We start from the raw sequence: 3010 nt of genomic DNA, 5'->3' as shown, positions 1-3010 counted from the left end.
AATCATTAATGCACCGGAGACTGCTATCCTATGCACACTTAGCTTGGGAAAACGCCCCATTGAACTCCATATGAGAGACCTCGGAGTCAGGCAAGCCTCGGATTGCACTGTCAGGCACTGCTTATCATGCACTAGCTTTTCTAGCTGATGGTGTGTGTCAAACAGAAGCCTTCTCTAGCTGAATAAGACAAAGACGACAATGACAAGTGCTGTGATGCCTTAGTGGTTGATTTATTCTGGCAGTTGAAGAGTAATGCCTACTTCATTAGAAGCTGGTACAAGGCCCATTTTATCTCCCAAGTCACAACAGCTAAAAGGCTGCAAAGACAGATTGTTGAAAAGTGTTCCTGCGTGGATATGCCCTATCCTCAACGTTAGCACATTTGTGTGTGTTTAAAAGCTCTTCACGGCATCACAGTGTCTTCTTTCTTCTATTTTATAATGGCTACTATGTTAGTTTCCATTTCTAGATGCCATTTTTCAGGTGTAAAAGGGATTCGGATGATACTATGGTCTGGGAATCTGCAGGAACCCTTCCAAACCATAACCTGTTTCTAAAATTAACATTATTTACCAACATGGACCTTCCATTTAGAACCTCTAAATTGGACCTCCATAACTGGACGCAGGTGGCGCTGTGGTCTAAACCAGAGCCTAGGGCTTGCCGATCAGAAGATCGGTGGTTCGAATCCCCGTGACAGGGTGAGCTCCCATTGTTCAGTCCCAGCTCCTGCCCACCTAGCAGTTTGAAAGCAGGTCAAAGTGCAAGTAGATAAATAGGTACCACTCCGGCGGAAAGGTAAATGGTGTTTCGGTGAGCTGCTCTGGTTTCGCCAGAAGCGGCTTAGTCATGCTGGCCACATGACCCAGAAAAACTGTCTGCGGACAAACACCAGCTCCCTCGGCTAGTAAAGCGAGATGAGCGCTGCAACCCCAGAGTCATCCGTGACTGGACCTATCGGTCAGGGGTACCTTTACCTAATTGGATCTGAACATTTTTGGCATGTTCAGGGCTTCACAGTGCTAAAACATGGACCCTCCACCCGTTTCTGGCCACCATCATTTCATACTCAGTTCATCAGGTCATTTTCCATAGCCTTTTGCCACCTTTTAATCTCTAGACTTGATTTTGAGAGTCCAAACAATGTGTGGAGAGCCACGTTCCCCACCCCTGCCGTAAAGGGTGCCAATAGGAGTTTCTTGATTTTGCAGGATCTCTGGGACCATAGTGTCCTCCTGAAATACTTGCACATGTTGAGAGCAGCAGGAGCGACTTTTAAAGAGTTCTACCCTCCCTCACAGCCATGTTCCAGAAAGTGCTCTTCCCTGTGAGAATTTTCCCTCAAGCTCCCATCTTGTCTCCTTTTAGCAGCTACACAAAACTGCTAGGATAAGCGATTCACAGGACTCAGGCACGGTGTCATCAGTATGCTTCTGATGTCCCATTATGTTTCTCTTTTCCCTCTGCATCAGGTGTGAGGGCGCTTGATGAATGACTGCCCGAATCAGTAATAGACTGGGCGAGAGTGAATAAACTGAAATTCAATGCAGGCAAAATGAAGTTGCTGATGATGGGAAGATCTGCTGATCCAGATGTCAGGGGAATTACCTGTTCCTTCTCCCATCAAGATTCGCAGCTTGGGAACGATCCTGGATTTAGTGTTACCTTAACACAGAGAGCCGATAGCCATTGCCAGGAGTGTGGGGTTTGGCTTTTGGTTTATTTCCACGTTTGCTGATTCACTAGTTGTGCTCTTTTCTGGAGACTAAAGGCTTGGCCACTGCTGTGCACATTCTGGCAACTTCCCTAAGTGACAACGGCAATGTGCTAAATGTAAGGCTGTCCCTGGAAACTGTTCAGAAAGTGGTTCAAAAGATGACAGCTTTGCTTTTAGCTGGCATAGGCCACAGGGTACATAGAACTTAATCCTTTCCATACACAAAAACTTGCACTTACTACCACATTGTGTCTAGGCAAAGTTCAACATGCTGGGTTTGATGTGGGGAACATGTGGCTCTCCAGATGTTGCTGGACTTCTATCAGCCCAAGCTAGCATGGCTAATAGACAGGGCTGGTGGGAGTTGTTGTCCCAAGAGCATCTGGTTCCCCATCTCTGTTTAGAGCTGTGAATGGTCTGAGTCTGGGATACCTCAGTAGCACCTTCTCCTATGTGCACTTCTGTCCTTAACCCGACCCCTCCCCAATCACAACCAGTGGATTGAGAGCTGCTGCAAAATAACTTTTCCAGATACCAGCAACATTTTCCTTGGCCAGGAAAATATCAGCTGTATTTTCGGTGCTAGCTGTGGCATTACGGAACTCATCCACAAGCGAGACCTGCTAGTCCCAGAAAACCAGTTGTTATTTTAGGTGACTAGTAAGAACTACCAGGTTTTTGTAGAAGGTCGACAGTTCGAATCCCCGTGACAGGGATTCCCATTGCTCGGTCCCTGCTCCTGCCAACCTAGCAGTTCAAAAGCACAAAAGTGCAAGTAGGAAGGTAAACGGTGTTTCTGTGCGCTGCTCTGGTTCGCCAGCTCCCTCGGCCAATAAAGCAAGATGAGCGCCGCAACCCCAGAGTTGTCCGCGACTGGACCTAATGGTCAGGGGTCCCTTTACCTTTACGTGTTTTAGTCCTGCTTTTAATCTCTTGAGTACCACGACCAAATCCATCTCCCCACCCACCCCTGTTTAGTGCCCCCAGCAGAATGCTGTTACAGGAGAGGCTTGTCTGCCAAAGCTGCTTTTCTCCTCCTAGGAATTTTAGCATTATTTATTTTTTTCCTTTCCAACAGTTTGTAGCATGCACACTCTCTCGCTCTCCATTTTCCTCTGGCGGCGGTCTGTGGTGGTTCAGACTTATGTTAAGGGATGGAGGTATTGCTTTTATGATTTGATTACTTTGTGTTGTGCTTTGGTTTAAATTACTTTGTGTTTCATAAATTGTATGGTGTATTTTACTGTATCTTGCTTTGAGTGATTTGTAAGAAGCTTAACTACTGCTAGTAA

Source organism: Podarcis gaigeae, assembly GCF_964106915.1.
Source record: "Podarcis gaigeae genome assembly, chromosome: 1".
Lineage (NCBI taxonomy): Eukaryota > Metazoa > Chordata > Lepidosauria > Squamata > Lacertidae > Podarcis > Podarcis gaigeae.
Note: the sequence above shows the minus strand (reverse complement) of the source record.